Source organism: Tursiops truncatus, chromosome 3 (genome assembly GCF_011762595.2).
Source record: "Tursiops truncatus isolate mTurTru1 chromosome 3, mTurTru1.mat.Y, whole genome shotgun sequence".
Lineage (NCBI taxonomy): Eukaryota > Metazoa > Chordata > Mammalia > Artiodactyla > Delphinidae > Tursiops > Tursiops truncatus.
Genome location: NC_047036.1, coordinates 75,387,945 through 75,403,311, shown reverse-complemented (window position 1 = coordinate 75,403,311; position 15,367 = coordinate 75,387,945). Strand labels below are relative to the sequence as shown.

Genomic DNA, 15,367 nt, shown 5'->3' with positions numbered 1-15,367 from the left:
TAGTTGCTCCGCAGTACGGGGGATCTTCCTGAACCAGAGATCGAACCCATGTCCCCTGCGTTGGCAGGTGAATTTTTGTTTGTTTGTTTGTTTGTTTTGTTTTTGAAATAGCTGGCTTTATTTATGATTTGCTCATTTTACCTTCTTTACCACCTTTTTTTTAAATTTCTGAGATATACATTTTAAAGTAATAACTAGAATTATGACTTATAACATTATACCAGAATATATAAGAATTTTAGAAATTTCATGCAATGTCTGAAACATTTATATTAACATATTTCCATACGAATAACCCAAAGAAAGTTTAGTATTAGTTGTTTTTTGTTTTTGTTTTTTTATACTGCAGGTTCTTATTAGTCATCAATTTTATACACATCAGTGTATACATGTCAATCCCAATAGCCCAATTCAGCACACCACCATCCCCATCCCACCGCGGTTTTCCCCCCTTGGTGTCCATACGTTTGTTCTCTACATCTGTGTCTCAACTTCTGCCCTGCAAACCGGTTTTCTAGGTTCCACATACATGCGTTAATATACGATATTTGTTTTTCTCTTTCTGACTTACTTCACTCTGTATGACAGTCTCTAGATCCATCCATGTCTCAACAAATGACTCAATTTCGTTCTTTTTTATGGCTGAGTAATATTCCATTGTATATATGTACCACAACTTCTTTATCCATTCGTCTGTCGATGGACATTTAGGTTGCTTCCATGACCTGGCTATTGTAAATAGTGCTGCAATGAACATTGGGATGCATGTGTCTTTTTGAATTATGGTTTTCTCTGGGTATATGAGCAGTAGTGGGATTGCTGAATCATATGGTAATTCTATTTTTAGGTTTTTAAGGAACCTCCATACTGTTCTCTATAGTGGCTGTATCAATTTACATTCCCACCAACAGTGCAAGAGGGTTCCCTTTTCTCCACACCCTCTCCAGCATTTGTTGTTTGTAGATTTTCTGATGATGCTCATTCTAACTGGTGTGAGGTGATACCTCATTGTAGTTTTGATTTGCATTTCTCTAATAATTAGTGATGTTGAGCTTTTCATGTGCTTCTTGGCCATCTGTATGTCTTCTTTGGAGAAATGTCTATTTAGGTCTTCTGCCCATTTTCGGATTGGGTTGTTTGTTTCTTTAATATTGAGCAGCATGAGCTGTTTATATATTTTGGAGATTAATCCTTTGTCCATTGATTCGTTTGCAAATATTTTCTCCCATTCTGAGGGTTGTCTTTTCGTCTTGTTTATGGTTTCCTTTGCTGTGCAAAAGCTTTGAAGTTTCATTAGGTCCCATTTGTTTATTTTTCTTTTTATTTCCATTACTCTAGGAGGTGGATCAAAAAAGATCTTGCTGTGATTTATGTCAAAGAGGGTTCTTCCTATGTTTTCCTCTAAGAGTTTTATAGTGTCCGGTCTTACATTTAGGTCTCGAATCCTTTTTGAGTTTATTTTTGTGTATTGTGTTAGGGAGTGTTCTAATTTCATTCTTTTAAATGTAGCTGTCCAGTTTTCCCAGCACCACTTATTGAAGAGACTGTCTTTTCTCCATTGTGTATCTTTGCCTCCTTTGTCATAGATTAGTTGACCATAGGTGCGTGGGTTTATCTCTGGGCTTTCTATCTTGTTCCATTGATCTATGTTTCTGTTTTTGTGCCAGTACCATATCGTCTTGATTACTGTAGCTTTGTAGTATAGTCTGAAGTCAGGGAGTCTGATTCCTCCAGCTCCATTTTTTTCCCTCAAGACTGCTGTGGCTATTCGGGGTCTTTTTTCTCCATATAAATTTTAAGATGATTTGTTCTAGTTCCATAAAAAATGCCATTGGTAATTTGATAGGGATTGCATTGAATCTGTAGATTGCTTTGGGTAGTATAGACATTTTCACAATGTTGATTCTTCCAATCCAAGAACATGGTATATCTCTCGATCTGTTGGTATCATCTTTAATTTCTTTCATCAGGGTCTTATAGTTTTCTGCATACAGGTCTTTTGTTTCCCTAGGTAGGTTTATTCCTAGGTATTTTATTCTTTTTGTTGCTATGGTAAATGGGAGTGTTTCCATAATTTCTCTTTCAGATGTTTCATCATTAGTATATAGGAATGAAAGAGATTTCTGTGCATTAATTTTGTATCCTGCAACTTTACCAAATTCATTGATTAGCTCTAGTAGTTTTCTGGTGGCATCTTTAGGATTCTCTATGTATAGTATCATGTCATCTGCAAACAGTGACAGTTTTACTTCTTCTTTTCCGATTTGGATTCCTTTTATTTCTTTTTCTTCTCTGATTGCCGTGGCTAGGACTTCCAAAACTATGTTGAATAATAGTGGTGAGAGTGGACATCCTTGTCTTGTTCCTGGTCTTAGAGGAAATGCTTTCAGTTTTTCACCATTGAGAATGATGTTTGCTGTGGGTTTGTTGTATATGGCCTTTATTATGTTGAGATAGGTACCCTCTATGCCCACTTTCTGGAGAGTTTTTATCATAAATGTGTGTTGAATTTTGTCAAAAGCTTTTTCTGCATCTATTGAGATGATCATATGGTTTGTATTCTTCACTTTGTTAATATGGTGTATCACATTGATTGATTTGCATATATTGAAGAATCCTTGCATCCCTGGGATAAATCCCATTTGATCATGGTGTATGATCCTTTTAATGTGTTGTTGGATTCTGTTTGTTAGTATTTTGTTGAGGATTTTTGTATCTATATTCATCAGTGATACTGGTCTGTAACTTTCTCTTTTGTAGTATCTTTGTCTGGTTTTGGTATCAGGGTGATGGTGGGGCAGGCAGATTCTTAACCACTGTGCCACCAGGGAAATCCGTAACATCCTTACTTTCTGATGCTCCAGGCTCATATTGTGTTTTTCCTGCCCTAGCCCTAGAAGTAGCCGTTTCTCTGAGGAGTCCTGTCTTTTGCATAGCAGAGTGGAATTTATAAACCAAAATTTACGTGCCAGCTGTTCATTGCTACTGGGGTACCTTCTAGCTCCTTTCAGTGGATAGAGCTAGGAAACACATGTGTAGGTACTAACTCATGCATACAAACACATCAAAATTTATTTCTGTATCATTTATATGTAAATATATTAAAAGAATAAGTTCATATTGATATCTCCAGTTTTAATCCAACATGACAGTGTTCATTCTAGCTTTCTTCCCTTATTTGTAACTTCTTTCTCTTACAGTAAGAAACATGACTCCCATTTTCTATAATTTCTGATATCCCTACTATATAAACATAAGTAAAAATATCTTTAAAAGCATCTAAAAATACTTTTAAAATCTAAAAAATTTTTTTAATCTAAGAGAGTAGTTTTACATTTCTTAATTCCTCTGTTAGAAACAAATTACCAACTAGAGAACATTGTTCGTGAACAGCTCTTTTGTCTTTAGTCTTAAAACAGTTAAAACACTGCTTTCCAGAGTTTCTTAGCTTGGCTCCTTTCTTGTCCACCCCCTTCAGTGTAGTTATGTAATTCATTTGTAATGTTGTGTGATTCCCATGTCACAGTCTGTATTTCATATTCCCCCCACATCCTAGTTGATTTTGTTGTTGTTGTTATCATATAATAAAATTCACTCTTTGTGGTGTACAGTTCTATGTGTTTTGACAAATGCAGAGAGTCATGTGTCGACCACTAGAGTTCCCTGCAGTACAATTTCATCAACCCCCTAAACAAGAGTTACCCCTTTATTGATAATCTCTCCTCCCATTCCTAACCCCTGGAAAGCACTGATCTGTTTTTTTCTCTGTACTTTTGCTTTTTTAGGAGTGTCTGCCATGTAAAATAGAATCACACAGCATATAGCCACTTGATTCTGTCTTCTTTCACTTAGGAAAATGCATTGAAAATTCACCCAAGTTGTTGTGTGAACCAACAGTTTGTTCCTTCTTATGGCTGAGTTATATTTTATTGTATGAAATAGTTTAAGGGCATCTGGGTTGTTTACAATTTGGGGCTATTGTGAATAAAGCTGCCATAAACATTTGTTTATAGCGTTTTATGTGAATGTAAATTTCTTTTTGTCTTAGGAAGACACCTAGGAGTGGGATAGCAGGGTTATCCCTTTCTTTATCCCATAAAGAAAGGATATCTAAGAAGACAGATCACATCATATAATATAAATTATAAAGCCAGAACTCTTATTAAAATCAAGAGGGAACAGAATTCCCAATCTATTTAACATTCTTCCAGAATTTCTGGCTAGTGGAATAAGACATAAATCAGAAGTAATGGACTAACTGCTGGAGAGGAAAAGGGGAAAATGGTTATTAACTGCAGAGAATATTTCTTAGAAGACTCCAAAATACCACATAAAATCCTCTTAGAAATCAGTAAGGCTATGAAATATAAGAAAAATATTGAAAAATATCAATATCCCAGTAAGAAACTGAAGATATAGTAAAAAAAAAAAAAAAATCTCTGAATAATAGCAACATACACACCATAAAATTTCTAGGAATAACCCTAACCAAAATATGCAGGATCCATATATAGAAAACTATAAAAATTATTGAAATATAAAGGACATGACCATTGACTTTTGCAGTTACTGCCATTCATTAATTCATTCAATTTGATTACTTGCCCAAAATTTCTTTGCCACAGATATAAGTTCCATAAGAGAAGGAGCAATAATTATTGTATTCACGGTGTTATCCCCTGTGCCTAATATATTGCCTGACTCATAGTAGGCACTCCAAAAATATTTTTCTATATGCCAGTATTTTGTTCAGTTATCTGATCTATGAAGTTTGTATAGCTTCTAAGAAACATTCACTAAGTAGCTTAGTAGTTTTTGAAAGGAGTCTAGACTAGTTAATTACCATCACCTAGCAAATTGTAATACCCATCCATCATAACTCATGGCTTGAAGCATAGGTACCTAGAGTCTTGCATTACTATCTTTTGTCACTTTCCCTCTGTAACATTAATGGATTCCACAACACAACACCAAGAATTTCAAAGCTTAGGAGAGTTGAGAGGAATGGCCCTTCTCTATAAAAAGGTTGGTTATACTTCATCAATTCAATTTCTAGATCCCACAGGCAATGCTAGCTTAATAGCAACTGAATGGGAATGAAATTCTAGTAATTGAAAATTTGAGTTATTAAGGAAAGAAAAAGAAACAGAAAAGAAACCCACAGAATCTAGGAGCCGGTAAAAGTAAAATATTTCACAGTATGCAGTCTGAGCCTTTTATCTGAAATCTGCTTTCTGCTTCCATGTAATACAGAATTTAAGGTTAATGATTCACAGTATTCCATTGCTTGATAGCTTAATTTCATTTCATAATTAGGTTGACATTTTTCCTCATAATATTCAATTGCTAATATTTTCCTGGGTTTTAAAACTAATGGAATAATATACCATTAGATAAAGTTAGCTGAATAGCTGAATCACAGCTAAAGATAAAGCATTTTCTTGAATATTCTTATCATTTTCCAGTGTTTTATTATCTATGGGTGTGTGTGTACTTGTGTTTTTATGTGTTTCCTGGGGGTGGGGAATACTGTGTAGTAATTTCCCTGTTGTTCTTCTTCTAAATAGGGACTTCCAGTGAACAATAATAATGGTAATGCCATAGTTATTTACTGAGAGAACTAATCGGGATTCTGCAGTGGTGTGTTGAAGTTTTGTGAAAATGAAATTAGAGATGCGGCATATTTCAGCAGTAATGAATCTGTTTATGTTGTATAAAGCAGGGTTAAGATAAAGCAGTTTTTCAAACTCAGTGCTTTTTGATGGTCAAGTGTTTATTCCATTGGGTCATTAATATACTATATTTCCAAAGAATTCTTTGGGCAAAGTTCATCTTCTGGCTAATGTTAAAGACGAATTGGCCCACAACAGGCTTTTTACATTTTGTAATGATAATTCTAAATTGTTAGGTAAGATCCTCTTGAGTATACTCTATTGCCTATAAATAAAAGGGCTGGCAAAGACCTTGTTTTTAAAAACTGAATTTACAACAAAGTTAGGCATATTAAACATCAATAGACATTATTGGTTCTACTGTATATTGCTGGGCCAATGGTGGATTTTAACAGTAAAGAAAACTTAATAAATTTGATATGGAAATCAGAATTGTAATACAGTAGCAGGAACTCAACACGAAAATTTAGACATTAATGAGAATAACCTTTGAATGTCAGCTTGAATTAGACTTCCTGCATTTTGGCCAAATTCATAGGTTATGGCAAATAGGTTAGGTGGTAGGACAGAAATAACTGAAATGATTTTGTTTACCAAATATTTCAATGCCAATTGTTCACTTTATTTTTTAATGCTTCCTAGCTATTTCCATTAAAAAATGACAAATATTCGACCTTAAATCTGTATCATTAAGTACAGAAGGAAGGTATTTAAATGGACTCCTTTTGGAAGTTAAGTTTAATATTAGTCAACTGATATATTTGAAGTTAGAATTTAAATTAGGGAGATAAACTCAGAGGAGAGGAATACAGGGCAGTGCTGTGGGGATGTGAAATGGGGGAAAAGGTTCTCCAAAATAGTAAAGCCTTCTCTCAAGATATTAGGTAGTTGTGTTGGGTTATTCACCTGGCAGTCATAGAAAGAGGTAATATACTGCTTTACTTACTCTGTCACCAAAAAGCTCTGGAAATGTCAGTCAGAATTTTCTGTATATGGCAATAACTGTGATATACCCACTGCAAAATAAAGCATTATTAGACATAATCATACCTTAAGCTGTGATGACAGATCTTAAAATGACTATAAGCAGTTGAAGGGGAAAAAGGGTCACAGTTATCTGTGGCACCAATTAAATTGACAGCATACATAGGATTTTACTCAGGGAGAATACCAGTGATCTGAGTTGGGCCACCATTTAGTACATGCAACTCTGCAGTGAGATTGCTGCTGGAAGATGCCTTATAAACAAGGGCTGGAAACATGGCATGGCTTTTTGAGGCAAGACTGTTTTTTCACTACCTATCAAGATAAATACCACACCAGTGATGTGTTCATACACAAAATGGCAATGAAATAGAAAAAGGGCATCCAGGGTGATAGCTGTGGGAGTGAGTCAGTGCATTAATTCTGCTTAGCAAGAAAGATGTTTAAATTTGAAAAAAAATCTGTAAGTATTAAAGGGTATTCATACTTCCTTCCTGTTATGACACTCATTCGACTAAAATATAAATAAAAGGAAATGGACTGATAAGGTTGGTAATTGGCTATAGTGAGAAGAAAGCTGAATAAATGAGCAAAGAATAGATTTTTTTAAATTTATTTAAAAGGATTATAGTTTTCAGATGTTTCATCTCTTAAGGCAGGGTGATGTTGATTTTTTTTTTTTAAGCAATACTTACATCTGAAATAGTATCATGTACATTTTTAGCCAGTACTCAAAGAAATTCCATATTCTATACAAATGGGGGAAATGCAATTCATAATTGACAAGGTATGAATTTTTTATACTTTAAGCCATGAGGTTGCCACATCAACAAATGTAATTCCTTAGCAAATATGTCTTATGTTTATATTTATGAAATGTACACAATTGACATAGAACCCAAAAGGGAATAAGTAAGCATTTTATATATATATATATATATATATATATATATATATATATATATATATTTACTTTGATTTACTAACTCCATTCTGGGAAATATTTATTAAATTAGAAACAAGGAATGAATGCAAGCAAAATGTGCTTAGAGTTTCAATTTCTCTTGGACTTGGTGTTACTTTTATGCATTTTACCAAAGCTTGGACTCACATCAAAGTGTTGGCCGTGTTTTGCTTTGATTTTTTAATTTTTAAAATGTATACAAAGCTACTCTCAAAAGTGAAAATGAAAAATTATTAAAACTTAAAATTCATCTATGGAGGCACCACATTGCAGTGGTGATTTCATGTTAAATATCCTAAGCTGAAACAGCAAGAATCTTGGAACGAGTGACCAAGTCTGGACACATAATATACTCCACATTTTGTGTAGCTATTGAAGAGGGCACCACAGCTTACTGACAGGGCCATAAGATGAAAACATTTCTTGAAATAGCTTTGATATCCATTCAAATATAAGTTCTTTGAGGGTAAAGATTTTTTTTTTTTTTTTTTTTTTGGCGGTACGTGGGCCTCTCACTGTTGTGGCCTGTCCCGTTGTGGAGCACAGGCTGTGGACACGCAAGCTCAGTGGCCATGGCTCACGGGCCCAGCCACTCCGCAGCATGTGGGATTTTCCCGGACTGGGGCACGAACGTGTGTCCCCTGCATCGGCAGGCGGACTCTCAACCACTGCGCCACCAGGGAAGCCCCAAGATCTTGTTTATCATGCCTCTCAACCTCCTTGATATCAGCATGAAGTTAGAGGAAGCAGTACTTCTAATTATTTCCCCAGGAGTAAGGATGGGAAGTGAGGAAGTGGTCCCATCATCCCCAAAGAGCTGAAGCAATGGGAGTTGTCTTGAGAGGCTCCTAATCTGCCACTACTGTAAAAGTTGAGGCATCTCAACTCAAGTGGGTCTGAAATAAATCAGGTCTTCCAGTTCTGGCCTGCCATCATGGGGTGCAAAGAGACTGTTGTTGTTGTTTTTTCCTATTAATTAATTTGTTAACAAATACACAGTGGATATTAACTGGTCTTAAACTGTGAGCAGCTCACATTTCACTTATTATTATAGGAGACACAGAGACATAGGTTGCAGTAGATGTACTATAGTGGGTAAGAGCATTAACTCTAGAGCCAGCTGCTTGGGTTAGAATCCTGGCTCCACCACGGACCAGTTGTGTGACCCTGGGTAACTCCTCGTGTGTGGCAATAATTAAAGTTGCTAGACAAAGACAAGATGGTGGAGTAGTAGGACGTGAACTCACCTCTTCTTACAAAAACACCGAAATTACAACTAACTGCTGAACAACCATCAACAAAAAAAATGGTGGAACCTACCAAAAAAGATACTCTACATCCAAAGACAAAGAAGAAGCCACAACGAGACAGTAGGAGGGGTGCAATCACAATAAAATCAAATCCCATACTCACTGGGTGGGTGACCCACAAACTGGAAAATAATTATACCACAGAAGTTCTGCCACAGGCATGAAAGTCCTGAGTCCCACGTCAGGATCCCCAGCCTGGGGGTCTGGCAATTGGAGGAGGAGCCCCAAGAGAATCTGGCTTTGAAGGCCAGCAGGGTGTGATCACAGGAATTCCACGGGACTGGAGGAAACAGAAACTCCACTCTTGGAGGGCACACACAAGGTCTTGTGCACACCAGGACCCAGGAAAAAAAAGCAGTGACTTCATAAGACACTGGGCCAGACCTACCTGCTAGTATTAGAGGGTCTCTTGCAGAGGTGTGGTGTGGCTGTGGCTCACTGTGGAGACAAAAACACTAGCGGCAGTAGTTCTGAGGAGTACTCATTAGCATGGGCACTCCTGGAGGCCATTTTCCCACCAAGACCTGGCCCCACCCCACAGCCTGTAGGCTCCAGTGCTGGGATGACTCAGGCCAAACAACCAACAGGGCAGGAACACAGCCCCACCCATCAGCAGACAGGTTGCTTAAAGTCTTCCTGAGCACACAGCTGCCCAATAAACACACCCCTTGACACAGCCCTGCCCATCAGGGGGACAAGACCCAGCTCCACCCACCAGTGGGCAAGAACCAGTCCTTCCCACCAGGAAGCCTGCACAAGCCTCTTAGACAGCCTCATCCACTGTGGAGTCAGACAGCAGAAGCAAGAAGAACTACAACCCTGCAGCCTGCATAATGGAAACCACAATCAAAGAAAGTTAGACAAAATGGGATGGCAGAGGAATATGTCCCAGATGAAGGAATAAGGTAAAACCTCAGAAGAACAACTAGGTGAAGTGGAGATAGGCAATCTACCCAAAAAAGAATTCAGAAAAATGATAGTAAAAATGATACATGATCTCAGAAAAAGAATGGAGGTACAGATCGAAAAGATACAAGAAATGTTTAACAAAGACCTAGGAGAACTAAAGAAAAAACAAACAGAGATGAACAGTACAATAACTAAAATGAAAAATACACTAGTAGGAATCAATAGCAGAATAACTGAGGCAGAAGAAAGAATAAGTGAGCTGAAAGAATGGTAGAAATCACTGCCATGAAACAAAATAAAGAAAAAGAATGAAAAGAAACAAGAACAGTCTCAGAGACCTGGGACAACATTAAATGCATCAACATTCTCATTATAGGTACTGCAGAAGGAGAAGAGAGAGAGAAATGACCTGAGAAAATATCTGAAGGATAATAGCTGAAAACTTCCCTAACATGGGAATGGAAACAGTCACCCAAGTCCAAGAAGCTCAGACAGCCGCAGACAGGACGGACAAGGAGGAACATGCTGAGATGCATAGTAATCAAGCTGACAAAAATTAACAACAAGAAAAAATATTAAAAGCAACAAATAACATACAAGGGAATTCCCATAAGGTTATCAGCTGATTTCTCAGCAGAAACCCTGCAAACCAGAAGGGAGTGACATGATATATTTACAGTGAGGAAAGGGAAGAACCTATAACCAAGAACACTCTATCCAGCAAGGCTCTCTTTCAGATTTGATGGAGAAATCAAAAGCTTTACAGACAAGCAAAAGCTAAGAGAATTCAGCACCACCACACCAGCTTTGCAACAAATGATAAAGGAAATTCTCTAGGTGAAAAAGAAAAGGCCACCACGCGAAACAAGAAAATTACAAATGGAAGAGCCCACTAGTAAAGGCAAACATGCAGTAAAGGTAGGAAATCATCCACACACAAATATGAACAAACCAATCACAAGTACTGAAATTGAAACTGTGATTAAAAAATCCCCAACAGACAAAAGTCCAGGACCAGATGGCTTCACGGGCAAATTCTAGCAAACATTTAGAGAAGACTTAACACCTATCCTTCTGAAACTATTCCAAAAATCAGCAGAGGAAGGAGCACTCCCAAGCTCATTCTGTGAGGGACACCATCACCCTGACACCAAAACCAGACAAAGATATCACAAAAAAAGAAAATTATAGGCCAATATCACTGATGAACACAGATGCAAAAATCCTCAACAAAATACTAGCAAACTGAATTCAATAGTACATTAAAAGGTTCATACACCATGATCAAGTGGGATTTATCCTAGAGAATCAAGGATTTTTCAACATCTGCAAATCAATCAGTGTGATATACCACATCAAGAAATTGAAGAATAAAAACCATAAGATCATCTCAATAGATGTAGAAAAAGCTTTTGACAAAATTCGACACCCTTTATGATTAAAAAGCTCTCCAGAAAGTGGGAATAGAGGGAACATACCTCAACATAATAAAGGCCATATATGACAAACCTACCACTAACATCATACTCAAAGGTGAAAAGCTGAAAGCATTTCCTCTGAGATCAGGAATAACACAAGGGTATGCACTCTCACCACTTTTATTCAATATAGTTTTGGAAGTCTGAGCCATGACAATCAGAGAATAAAAAGAAATAAAAGGAACCCAAATTGGAAGACAAGAAGTAAAACTGTCACGATTTGCAGATGAGATATTTAATTATATTGAGTATGGATTTCAGATGTGTGTATTTATATATATATATTTAATATATATTTCACTATTCATTTATTCTATTTATTTCTATATATTTCTATACATTAAATATAGATAGCATTGGGTTTCAGGGGTTCTAAGTGGTATATTAACAAACTGTGATGTATTTTCATAAAATAAACAGACAAACCTTATTTTCTGGATATTGAAGTGTTAAATTGAGGCAAAGTAATTTGACAGGAGTTGGAATAACTCACTTTATTTTAAGAAATGCTTATGTTTTGTAACTTCCAAAGGCCAGGATGTGATTTCCATTTATTGTATTCTATAAATACTGAACATCCTTTACAGTTCACAAAAACCTCTATAATATTCAAAATAAAATCTCTATTCTAAGTTTGAAAATAAAACAGTACAAATAAATGATATTCTTAAGCGTTTTTGACCTTTTTGTTTGAATGAGTTACCTTAATGCTTTCATTTTTCCTACTGAATTCTCCCCAAAGTAGTATACCTTAATTAGCTTGAGGGAATAACTAACTTAATTTAGAAATAAGTTTGCAAAGCTCTCTCTGATCCCTTATCAAAGTGAGATTTTTTGCCATCCTCTCATTCCCTAAGGCTCCTACTGAAAATGGTATAAGGCCTCGTAGCTCCCATGTATGATTCCTATTATTTAACTACTTTAGAGATTCAATACAAAGTTCAGAGAAAAACAAAACTTTTAAAGTATTAAAAATTACTATCTAGGGGCTTCCCTGGTGGCGCAGTGCTTGAGAGTCCGCCTGCTGATGCAGGGGACACGGGTTCGTGCTCCGGTCTGGGAAGATCCCACATGCCGCGGAGCGGCTAGGCCTGTGAGCCATGGCCGCTGAGCCTGCGCGTCTGGAGCCTGTGCTCCACAACGGGAGAGGCCACAACAGTGAGAGGCCCGGGTACCGCAAAAAAAAAAAAAAAAAATTACTACATAGAAGGAAATTCTAAACTATTCTTTTTGGAGAAGATAAAACTAAGCAATAAATCAATTGTCTATGTTACATGAAAAGAATAACAATTTCTCCATTTTCACCAAATGTATGATAAGGAAGATGAACTGAAACTATATACATTTCTTAAAACTTCGGTTCTAAAACATTAGGTAAATGTGGTTGTGGATTTGCCTCGTCTGGAGAACGTATCAGAAAGTAGGGAGGTCTCAGGACTTCCCTGGTTGTGCAGTGGTTAATAATCCGCCTGCCAATGAGGAGATATCGGTTCAATCCCTGGTCCGGGAAGATTCCACATGCCGCAGAGCAACTAAGCCCGTGTGCCACAACTACTGAGCCTGCACTCTAAAGCCCGCGAGCCACAACTAGTGAGGCTGCGTGCCACAACTACTGAGCCCACGTGCCACAACTACTGAAGCCCGCATGCCTAGGGCCCATGCTCCGCAACAAGAGAAGCCACCACAGTGAGAAGACCACATGCCGCAATGAAGAGTAGACCCCAATCGAGGCAACTACAGGAAGTCTGCGCACAGCAACAAAGACCCAACACAACCAAAAATAAATAAATAATTAAAAAAAAAAGTAGGTAGGTCTCATCTATCAAGTATAGTATTATAAAGACCTGTCTCCAAAGTTAAGAGACTCTAATTCTGTGGTTTATGTGGATAAAAAGAGCTACTAAAAAATGGTGCCATTTATATTCATGGTGATTACATTCAAAGCTGATTTTCTGGTTTATAATAGATTTCCCATAGTTATTCATGAATCACAATATTCATGAATTTTTTGTCAAATTTAGGATAGCATTTTATCTGTCCCCTCCCTAAATTTTGTCCTTTGGGATTAAGTGCTGTTCAGAATCACCTTTCTACAGAAACGTCTTTAAAGAAGGACATCAAATTCTATAGTTTCCAATTTTACCATAGGATTTGATAATGACCTTTAAAAAGTGAGGAGGCATTCTGTCATTAATGTTGCTACCTTTCCAGTGAATGAGGAAGGACATGAATTATTCCCCAAGACTACCACAGATTGCTTCATGAGTGAAGGAAGAAATGCCTGAATTATGCCTTTCCCACAAACAATTGCTAAGATAAAGCCTAAGGAAATGGCACCAGTGCCTTATATTTTCACTGACATTTCATACCTAAACTGAAATATTCTACAAAATCCTTATGGGATTTTGAATATGGATTTAGAATAATTACTCAGTCAAGCCCATATGACGACCTCTTTTGGTCTGAATAAGCTCCCTGAAGAGAAGACCATAACTAGCTCAACTCACCTCTACATTACCTAGCCCAGTGTTTTGAGGTTAGCAGGTACTCAGTAAATGTTTGCTGGATGAATGGGCAAATTAATTATACACAGTAAAACTGTTCTAAAATGTGGCTCATTGTGATAAATACCAAATAAACTACAAACCAAAGCAGATCTCTCATAACATAAGCTATACATGTACTAAAAGCCCAACATAGTAACTTAGAAGGTCCTCTAATTTCAGTTTTTTATGTAGAGGTGCACTACAGTTAATTTCCTACCATTACCATTCATTGAGACAGAGTTTCCCAGAGTTTTGCTAATTGGGCCAGTCTTCTATTTCTTCTATATCTACAGCAGCATATCCTAAGAACTGGTATGGAGATGATTAGTAAATGAATGAACTTGCAAGAAGTTGTTGTCTTTTGGTATGATCACTGAGTTTAAGACCTTAAGAATCAACTAATGATGTAGAAACAAAGGATGAGGAGACTAATTTTAAGGCTCTTAGAGTCCTCATATTTATGATTCATACAAATAACAATTTAACAATACCTATTCTAGATACCAACTACTACCTGTTGTGACACTAGAGGTTAAAGATTATTATTTCTTCAATCCAGCTAAGAATAACATAGGAACATCTAAGCTTCTAACACATAGCAATCAACAGATATTTTGTGAGTGCTTAAAGTGTACAGAGTATAGTGTACAAAGCACTATGTTGTTTGCTATTTGAAATATCTTCTTTGAAAAAAAATTGTAGTAAAAGTTATAATTAAAATTCTTCCTCAAGGAACTGAAAATATAGATGAAACCATACTACACATGGGGACTTCCCTGGTGGTCCAGTGGCTAAGACTCCATGCTCCCAATGCAGGGGGCCCAGGTTCGATCCCTGGTCAGGAAACTAGGTCCCACATGCTGCAACTAAGGGTTTGCATGCTGCAACTAAGGATCCCACATGCCACAACTAAAGATCCTGCAAGCTGCAACTAAGACCCGGCGCAGCCAAATAAATAAATAAATATTAAAGAAAAATACTACATGTGAAAAAAAAAAGCAATATAATCACTCAAGAAAGTAATAGAAGTAACAAAGCAATATATGGTTAATTTACCAAAATAGTGCTGATATTAGGTACTATAGGACTCAAAGGAGGACAATCCCATCAGGGTTAGGTAGTTGGGAAGGACTTTATGAAAGAGGTGAGATATGGACTGAGTCTGAAGAATGAGCAGGTTTGGGATATATGGAAAGGCGTTTCAAGTGAATGGAATAGCAAAAGTAGACATGCAAATGTGGGAAAACATAAGTCCAAAGGCAACATGGAGAATCATCTTCTCCCTGAGGAGAGATAGTGGCAGCTAAACAGAACTACTGCCGAGGTAGAACACTAAGACTTAATAAACTCTTTGGGCAGGGCAGTCATTGAAGGTTTGGTGTAGTAGTGGTGTGAGGCCTGAGCTCTGAATATCTGGGGAATACTGCACTGTTCAGGCAATAAAATCATGAGCACCTATGATTCTGCACCCATTTCCAATGTGTGGAGGTTTTTTTTTCCCATA

At 36.9% G+C, this 15,367-nt stretch overlaps 2 protein-coding genes across 3 annotated transcripts in view; one reads left to right on the top strand and one right to left on the bottom strand.

Moving 5' to 3' along the window:
* Nucleotides 1-15,367, bottom strand: part of LOC109549089 (uncharacterized) — a 68,784-nt gene that overhangs the window by 2,487 nt on the left and 50,930 nt on the right. The window contains exons 6-7 of the mRNA XM_073801944.1: nt 9,319-9,368; nt 6,619-6,688 (exon numbers count right to left, since the gene is read on the bottom strand). The gene's annotated coding sequence lies outside the window, so the exon portion shown is untranslated. The remainder of the gene's footprint in view (nt 1-6,618; nt 6,689-9,318; nt 9,369-15,367) is intronic.
* KIAA0825 (KIAA0825 ortholog) overlaps nt 1-15,367 on the top strand; it is a 398,660-nt gene that overhangs the window by 375,699 nt on the left and 7,594 nt on the right. The window lies entirely within an intron of this gene.